This window comes from Hyaena hyaena, unplaced genomic scaffold (assembly GCF_003009895.1).
Source record: "Hyaena hyaena isolate Hyena2069 unplaced genomic scaffold, ASM300989v1 scaffold_425, whole genome shotgun sequence".
In the NCBI taxonomy this organism is placed as follows: domain Eukaryota; kingdom Metazoa; phylum Chordata; class Mammalia; order Carnivora; family Hyaenidae; genus Hyaena; species Hyaena hyaena.
Window position 1 is genome coordinate 1223133 of NW_024081052.1, and position 9285 is coordinate 1232417.

A 9285-nucleotide genomic window follows, 5' to 3' on the forward strand; every position below is an offset into this window, starting at 1 on the left:
TGCATTCGCATAACCAGGTCAGGCCAAGGAATCACCTGGACCCTATTGTACCATACCCATTTCTCATGCCAGGGAAAGGTCCAAGGGACATGCCTACATAACAAGACCACCGATTCCGTCTGCCATTGGGGAAGTCAATACGCTTGCTTTGACCCACAGTACTCCCCAAATGAAGATTGGTTAGAAGTCCGATCTTACCAGGAAGAGGGGGCCTTAATTAGCCGGACAAAAATTACAAACCCCAAACGTCAAGTGTCAGTACTGTTTGATGTGAGTGAGGTTATTGGTCTAGGCCCAGAAGCATCCATTATAAGGAAAAAATGGGCACTTGTCATGGAGGGTCTAAAAACTCTTGATATACCATGTGTAGACTTAGATTGGGAGCGAAAATATCGCCTCAATGACAAATACATGTGTGAGGAAAATGGTTTATGTGCCTATACAACTGAGTTTCTATGTCCTAGTTGGAGCTGTGTTTCATGGACCACTTGGAAAAAAAAAAAAGGATGCAACAGCTCTCCTTCAAAAGGGGGCTGCTAGATCAGATTATCAGTCAAAAGCCTGTAACCCTGTAAATTTCACTATCATTAATTTAGAAGACTACAAATGACAATGGGACATTCGAATTGGTATTAAAATTTATGGAAGAGACAAAGACCCAGGGACTATACTATATATTAAGAGGATCACTGCCACCCATCCAGCCACGTCCCACCAAGTTTTTCACTCCTTCTATGAGGAAATAAGAAGTAGTCCCCCTCCCATTTCAGTCACAGCAAGGAATTTGTTTCTGGCCCTCGCAGAGACTATAGCCCAGACTCTGAATATCTCTTCATGCTATGTATGTGGGGGGACCAACATGGGGGATCAATGGCCATGGGAGGCCAGAGAATTAGATCCCCTCGAGCCTTATGATGGAACAAATTACCCCAGCTCTACAGCCAAGGTTTGGCTCCGGAAAACCTCAATCATTGGGAAGAACTGTCTTGCCTGATGCGGGAAAAAGTTCACCATCCCTGTAGGAAACTTAACATGTCTGGGCCAAAGGTTTCATAATTCAACCACCTGGGAAACCCAATGGTGGGGGTCCCCAGGTCACCATGAGCCAAACCCTCACCTCTTGTTTAACTTCTCTCATCTCCAGGAGGTCTGGGACAACATAGACGCTGCCATCGAATGGCGGGCCCCAGGGGGACTATATTGGATATGTGGGAGAACAGCCTATACAGTACTCCCTTCGGGCTGGTCAGGGTCATGTGTGCTGGGAACTATCCGCCCATCCTTCTTTCTACTCCCACTTGCAGAAGGAGAACATCTGGGAGTTCAAATATATGGAGATAGGAAAGTTCAAAGAAAGCAGTGTGCCTTGCAAATTGCTGGAAGGAAAATGAATGGCCTCCCGAAGGAATAATTCATTATTATGGCCCTGCTACGTGGATGGGTCTTGGGGCTACTGCACCCCCATTTATAAGCTAAACCGCATAATTAGGCTAAAAGCAGTTGTAGAAATTATACCAATGAAACTGCTAGGGCTCTTAATTTACTTGCTAAGCAGCAAACCAAAATGCACAATGCAATCTACCAAAATCGCCTGGCCTTAGATTACCTGCTTGCTTCTGAGGGTGGTGTTTGTGGAAAATTCAACCTGAGCAACTGCTGCCTACAGATAGATGATGAAGGAAAAGTCATAGAGGAAATCACAGAATGAATGAGAAAAGTTGCTCATGTCCCAGTCCAAACCTGGAATGGTTGGAACCCCAGAGAGTTATTTGGAGGATGTTTTTCATCTTTCGAGGGGTTCAAAACTCTCATAGGTATTGTCCTCCTAATTCTGGGAGGATGTTTGCTCGTACCCTGCTTGGCTCCCTTGATTATACGATCAGTCTCCAGTCTCATTGAGACTATGGTTGAGAGAAAAACGACTACTCATGTAATGATGTTATGGAAATACAAACCTCTAAGCCAGGATGATGCTCTTTGACCCAAAATAGAGGGGTCCGAGCATCAAAGGGGGGAATGTGGTAGGAACCCCTCCCTAAGGAGAAAGAAAAAAAAAATGAAGAAGAGAGAAGACTTCAAGGTCACCTAGATATGAGTCCAACTGCCTACATCCCCCATGTTCTTGTAAACTGAAACAACTTAATCAGACTGCATGTTTATGTGTATTACCATATATGGGAGACAAAGAAATAGAAAATGTATAAAAAACCTATGCCATATGATGTGGGCCGCTCAGTTCTTTTGGGTACGAACCCAACTGAGCGGTGCCGGCATGAATAAAGTTGCTTCCTGGAAAGAAAAGCCTCGGTGTCACGACTCTCTGAGCGAGAATCCTGCAACACTACCCCAAAGGCACATTGACTACCAAGATAAATATTAACAATTTGCCATTTTGTTATCTAGAATGCTCTGGTCAGGGTATGGAGCTGTTTGTTGGGATGATTTAGCTTGTGGGAGATTTCTCCTTTCAAGTTGTTCAAATCAGGTGGTTACAGCATAGCAGCCCGAAATTCCCTTTCTCGTCTTTATGATATGATCCATTAACACACAAAATTAGATCAGGATTAAAGGGGGTCTTATAAATAAGGACGTGGCACATCTTCATCATGCAGGGGTGGTAATGTAGCAGGATTGAGAATGTTACAAGATTTTACATGTAGATTAGGTGGTGAAAACAGAAAGATCTCATAAAAGATTAGTGGGCAGTGCATAGAAATATTGAGTTAAGTCAGAGTTAAAAGGATTCTGACAGCTGGTAGAGTTTGAAAACAAATGCCATTTCCTAAGGTTAGATCTGTTGAGGCTTCTACCAATTTTGTAGCTGCAGCTATAGCCTTAAGGCAGGATGGTTAGGCTGAAGCAATTGAATCGAGTTGTATGCTACAATAGGCAGTAGCCCTATGTTTATTGTCATGTTTTTGTGTGAGCCAGGGTCTTGATTATCTCTCATGTACAAATAAGATGAAAGGTTTTGATTACATAGCCCTAGGGCAGGTGGCTCTTGTGGGGCTTGTTTTAGTTTATAAAGGTCTATTCATATTTACCATCCCAGGAAAAGAGCTGAAGACTGAAATTTTAGTAAGCTCACAAGGCAGGAAACAAATAAGGAAAAATTAGAAACCCAGTGTGTGTAATAACTAGGTAGACCTAGAAATCCACAGAGTTGTGGATCTAGGAAACTCCTGGCTTGGCTTAATTCTTTTTGAAGATAGCTAGAATCCTTTAGCACTTAGGTTATGACCTAAGTAATGAACAGTGTCCAGAGATAATTGTAATTTTTTTAGGTACTTTTTGTCCTTTTTAGGCTAACTGTTATAGCAATTAAATGGAATCTTGTATGGAAGCCTCTGTGTAACTGAGCACAAGAAGACATCCACATATTGTAAAAGGGTCAACTTCCAGTGAATGAGAGGTACTTAAATTTTGGTGGAGCACTTAGGAGAAATAAGAAAGGGCCTCCATGAACCTTAAAGGCATAACTGTCCAAGTATACTTTGACTGTTCCAAGTAAAACCAAATAGATGCTGACTGTTGTAATCTATAGGAATGATTAAAAAGGTCTCCAAGAATAAACAATTTTGACTCTGGTGGAATTTGCGACAAAAGAATGTTCAGGTTTGAAACAACCAGGAAAGAGGGAATAACCACTTTGTTTACAGCTCTTAAGTCCTGGACAAACTGTCTTTCTGTCCCACTATGTTTGTAGAGGAGAAAAAAAAAAAAAAAGAGCATTATAGAGGTTAGTACAGGAAATGATTAACCCCCGGATGATTAGGTCTTCTATTAGTGATGTGATATCTTGTATGGCCTCAAGCTTTAACACATATTGGGGCAATTTGGAAAGACATTTAGTTGTGTCTATTTTAATTTTTATATGCTCTACACTTTTTATTCTCCCACTGTCAGTAATCAAAGTAGTTCATTGAATTCCAGGCACCTCAGTTAAATTAGGAAACTTCTGCTGGAATTCACCTTCTGTAACCACCTGGGTGGCTCAGTTAGTTAAGCATCTGGCTCTTGATTTCAGCTCAGGTCATGATCTAAACCTCAGGTCAGGTTCTTGGGTTCAAGCCCCACGTTGGACTCTGTACTGACAGTGCAGAACCTGCTTGGGATTCCCTGTCTCCCTCTCTCTCTGCCCTTTCTCCCCTGCAAAAAATAAATATTAAAAAAAAAGGACATTAAAGATGACATTCGGGTTGGTAAGGGAACTCTAAAGTGAGGTCACCATTGGAGGCAAACTGTATTAGCTATTTGAATTTAGAAAGGAGATGTTTAGCTAATAGACTGACTAGGGCTGTATCAGAGGGGAAAAAGAAATGTTTTTCAATGAAGGGGCCCTGAGTCATTTACACTTGTTGAGATATAAATTCTCTCTGAACTTTATTACATACTCCCACTATGGAAACTTCTCTTTCATTCCAAGGGAACTGTTGTCCTAGGAGAATGGGGTGTAAAGTAAAAACCATAGCTCTGATATTCACCATTCTCCTTGGCTGTTTAAGGATATTACTGGTAGTAGTTTACTGGAAGTTCCCTGTCAGTCTTAGCAGGAGCCCATATTTGATTATTAATGAATTTGTATAGGACCTTATGGAACAATTTTTTCACCAGTGCCCTAATTAATTACAAGTGAGACATCAGCCCCTGGGCCAGGTTTATTGATAATGGACTCCCAGAGGGATGCAACATGGGTGGTTCAGTAGTTTTGTTTTTTAATTTTTTAATGTTTATTTATTTTTGAAAGAGACAGAACGTGAACAGGGGAAGGACAGAGAGAGAGGGGCACAAGAATCTGAAGCAGGCTCCAGGTTCCAAGCCATTAACACAGAGCTTGATGCGGGGCTCGAACTCACAGACTGCGAGATCATGATCTGAGCCAAAGTCGGATGCTTAACCCACTGAGGCACCCAGGTGCCACAGGTGGCTCATTGTTAAATGAGGTCTCAGGCCTTGGAGCAGTTGTAGTTGTAAGGCCATTAGTTTATGATCTTGGTCCAATGCCTTTCAAAGTGTTCAGTATGGACATGAGTTCAGTTATGCTGGTGTCTTCTTATCCTATTTTGTCTTTTTATTAATCTACTAATGTCAGGGGATAATCCATTTACAAATAAAGCAGCTAGAGAGGCTGGGTGGACTAATTTATAGTACTGAACAGAATGCCATAGGGAGAGTGCTTTCAAATGGACCTTAAAGTCTGCAACAGATTTTTATTTGCATTCTTGAATAATAGAGCAAACAGTGCAAGCAGGGAAAACTGTGCGAATGGCTTGTAAAAGTTCAGTTGCTATTTTGCGAGCCCTTTTTGGTTGAAGACCTTAAACATCATCTTTGAGGATTTGCCATCTTCCTTCCTGCATCCATTTTCGGGCTTCCCTAGGTTCTATCAACATGTGCACAAGCTGATAAAGATCTGGCAGCTCGGGATCATAGGCCCTGTTAGAAGGTGAAGGAAGGACAGTAAAGTATCCCTCAAAGTGAGAAGACTTTGGGACTGGAAAACAAAGCAGAGCACTCCATAGTTTACACAGTTTTATTCAGGGTAACTTCCTAACAGAGGGAACTGGACAAATGACAATCCATCTGTGCAGTTATTCTCTGCAGGGTCTTAACCTTGGTCCACAGATTTTATAGAGGAAGGGGATGCACAGAAGAACAATGTAGTGAGATCAAAAGGTTTACATACACCTCAAAGAGTTTGCAGGTATCTGACAGCTAACCTTTTTTAATTACATGTTTATTTACTTTTGAGAGAGAGACAGAGTGAGAGAATGCAAGCGGAGGAGGGGCAAAGAGAAGGGGAGAGGACATCTGAAGCAGGCTTTGCACTGATAGCAGTGAGCCTGATATGGGGCTCAAACTCACTAACAGAGAAAATGTGACCTGAACCAAGTCAAACACTCAACCAGCTGAGCCACCCAGGTGCCTCAAACTAACACTTAATTACAAGAGGCACCACCTCTTCATCAGGAAGGGGAAAGACTGTGTTATCTCTAACAGATTCATGGGAGGCCAAAACAAGCCTCCCCACATCCTAGCCTTGATGGGCATTTCTGAGGTATGCATATTAACTTCCAAGGGGCCCAGAGCCCAAAGCCCTAAGAGAAGTCATCAAGGGAACCAAATAAGATGGAGGGCCAAAAATTGAGTCAGTATTGTCAGCACTTCTACAAGCCTCAATGAAAACTATAAATTCTTCAAAAAACTTTTGTGCTTCCTCTGTAAGTTTAGAAAATTCTTTAACTACGTCTTTCAGATCTGTCTTTCATCAAGAGATGAAAGGTAACTGAGGAAGTTCATATGCACCTTGAGGTAACTTAATTTTATTTTATTTTATTATTTTATTTTATTTCTTATTAAGTTTATTTATTTATTTTGAGAGAGACAGAGAGAGTGTGAGTCAGGGTTGGGGGGTGGGCCAGAGAGAGAAAGGGAGAGAGAAAAATCCCAAGGAGGGCCCATGCTGCCAGTGCAGAGGCCAACGTGGGGCTCAAACTCCTGAAACTGCAAGATTAAGACCTAAGCTGAAACCAAGAGTCACACACTTAGCAGACTGAGCCAACCCAGGTGCCCCTAAACAGTTGCCTTTTAAAGTTAAATTACTTATGGGGCACCTGGGTGGCTTAGTCGGTTAAGCGTCCGACTTTCGCTTAGGTCATGATCTCGCGGTTGGTGGGTTTGAGCCTCGCGTTGGGCTCTGTGCTGACAGCCAGCTCAGGGCCTGGAGCCTGTTTCAGATTCTGTGTCTCCCTCTCTCTCTGACCTTCCCCTGCTCACGCTGTCTCTCTCTCTCTCTCTCCTAGAAATAAATAAAACATTAAAAAAAAATAAAGTTAAGTTACTTCCAGGGCATCTGGGTGGCTCAGTCGGTTAAGTATCCAACTCTTGATTTCATCTCAGGTCATGATCTCACAGTTTGTGGGTCTGAGCCCTGCAATGGGCTATGTGCTGACCGTGGAGAACCTGCTTCAGATCCTCTATCTCCCTCTCTCTCTGCCCTCCCTTCCTTTTAAAAAAAAAAAAAAAATATGTCTTGATTTTATTTTGAGAGACAGAGAGTGAGCGGGTGAGGGGCAGAGAGAGAGGGAGACACAGGATCTGAAGCAGGCTCAGGCTCTGAGCTGTCAGCACAGAGCCCAACATGGGGCTAGAACCCACAGACTGTGAGATCATGACTTGAGCTGAAGTCGAACACTTAACCGACTGAGCCACCCAGGTGCCCCGTCTGCCCTCCCTTCCTCATGCTCCCTCTCTCAAAAATAAACCTTAAAGATTCTAAAAATAAAAATATAAATAAAAGGTAACTGTTTAACAGTTTCTTCAGGGTAGAAAGTCAGTTCAGAGAGAGAATTAGTAAAATGTGAGTACTCAGGTAAAAAAAAAGATAGAGAAGAGCAGTAGTAGTTACATCAGTCATATCATACTTTATTTTAGGTACCTCTTGTGTTTTTAATTTTTCATTAGCCTTCTGTAATGAATTTCTGCATGAAGCTATTTTAGAACCTTAGAGCCTTTTGGAAGTTTCTGCCTTCCAATTAAAATAGGTATTCTATTTCGTACATTTAATTCAGGAATCCTTACTTTTAAGTGCTCTTCTGCAGAGAAACATCTTGTCTCAACTGGAACATTCCCCACAAAGGCCACTGTAATTCTAGGCTGTTTTTAGTAAAAACGTTGTCAATCTCATAAATATTCACAGCTCCTGGTACCACAGATTTTAGACATAAAATAAACATGTATGCTGGACGATAATGCACCTGATTGTAGAATGTAAGAATCCCATTAGCTATATCTTTGGGTCTCTTGAAGCAGAACTAATACCTAAAAGGGATATGGTACTGAGTTTGGGTTTCTGCATGTTTAAAAAAAAATTTTTTTTAATATTTTATTTATTTCTGAGAGAGACAGCCTGAGCAGGGGAGGGTCAGAGAGAGAGGGAGATACAGAATCTTAAACAGGCTCCAGGCTCTGAGCTAGCTGTCAGCACAGAGCCAGACGCGGGGCTCGAGCCCATGAACCATAAGATCATGACCTTAGCAGAAGTCGGATGCTTAACTGACTGAGCCACCCAGGCGCCCCTCTGCATGTTTTATAGTGTGCCTCACTGCACAGACATTTTCTTGAGGCCAGGTAACTTACCATCAGTCTAACCAGTTCTATAGCCAACTTATCCTAACATGGGAGTCTTTAGTTAGGAATGCTTGCTTCCTTGCTTCCTAGCAGCCTTAAACTCTTGACCCTTGCCTACCAACTTTTACAGCTCTTTGGCCTCCAAGATCCTGGCTAGCAATAGCTTTTATTTACACAAAACAAGACAAATAAACATGCACTTGAGCACATAAGGACTAATCAAAATATGTCACTGTGGACTAGCAACAGAAGGCCCCATGTGCACCACCAGCAATTCCCTGCATGGACTAAGCTAGCAAACCCCAATCAATGAGGAATGCAAATGGGAAATAGGAAAGGAGTCCAATGTGAAATTGCAGACTAAATCCGGGGCTATGGACTAGTGCTCTATCAGAGCCTCCTCTATCAGACTAGAATGACTCATTAATCCTGGACTGGAAAGCCAATTAGATCAGTAGCTCAGACACAAAAAAGAATGCAACTAAAACCAAGAGGGACTTACCAGAGCCCTCAGAATGGCAAAATAGACTATAAATTCAAAAGGGTTTTCAAGGTGCCACGCCTATGTTCCTTCTTGTCCCCAAATGCATCAGAAGTTCAGCTGGTATCCTGATGTTGTCACCAAATCTGTTAGAAAACAAAATTTTATCAAGAAATTTGAAGATCTAATTGTTTTTTTAAAATGATTCATGAATCAGGCAGCATTCCAGCTAGCAAGCAGAGGGGAATTCCACCCAAGTTAAATAAAAGGAAGGTTTCTAAAAGCAAAGACCAGGCATATAAAGAGGAATTTATTAGCCAGGAATGCACTGTTTAAGCAAGGTCACCTTTCTTAGGGGAATGAAATGGGGTTTTCATCATACTTCCTAGTACTGCCCAGAATATTCCATTGAGTGATTAATGGTTAAATTCCGAGAAGCCTAAAACTAGGTCAGTTAGATATTAAGTCTTGTTTTTTGACATGGGGCCTTAGCCTAAGTAACTTCATCACGGGCCTATGGTTTTATCTTTAACAATATGTATGAATATCTCACAACTCAACATCATATTTAACAATGAAGGACAGAATGCTTCCCTGCTAAGACGGGGAACAATAGAAGGATGTCTACTCTGGCCACTTCTGTTCAACACCGTACTGGAAATTCTAGCCAAAGC

At 41.9% G+C, this 9285-nt stretch overlaps 1 long non-coding RNA gene across 1 annotated transcript in view; it reads right to left on the reverse strand.

Moving 5' to 3' along the window:
- The window catches only part of LOC120245470, a 45712-nt gene extending 36964 nt beyond the window's left edge, over positions 1-8748 (reverse strand). Inside the window, exon 1 of the long non-coding RNA XR_005531798.1 lies at positions 8633-8748. This is a non-coding gene — a long non-coding RNA (uncharacterized LOC120245470). The remainder of the gene's footprint in view (positions 1-8632) is intronic.
- Between the last annotated feature and the right edge of the window lie 537 nt (positions 8749-9285).